Raw genomic sequence first — 213 nt, 5'->3', positions numbered from 1 at the left:
CAGAGGTAATTACTTTCTAATTCTTTGATATATGTTACTTATCAAACATGTCATTTTATTCCCCAAATGTTCAATGACGACTTCATACAATAAATACTCTATCATAAGTTATGCCAGTTAAAATTCTGAAATATACAGAATTTACTTTGTTCTGATTAAATATATTAATGCATGCCATGCATGTTCACTATACCTGTTAAAATTTAAGCTTCT

The 213-nt window shown here is 27.2% G+C and overlaps 1 protein-coding gene across 1 annotated transcript in view; it reads right to left on the bottom strand.

Moving 5' to 3' along the window:
• Window positions 1-213, bottom strand: part of LOC119587172 (MTRF1L release factor glutamine methyltransferase-like) — an 8,584-nt gene that overhangs the window by 2,772 nt on the left and 5,599 nt on the right. The gene's annotated exons all lie outside the window — the stretch shown is intronic.

This window comes from Penaeus monodon, chromosome 22 (assembly GCF_015228065.2).
Source record: "Penaeus monodon isolate SGIC_2016 chromosome 22, NSTDA_Pmon_1, whole genome shotgun sequence".
Taxonomy (NCBI): Eukaryota; Metazoa; Arthropoda; class Malacostraca; order Decapoda; family Penaeidae; genus Penaeus; species Penaeus monodon.
This window is presented reverse-complemented; position numbering and strand designations above follow the sequence as displayed.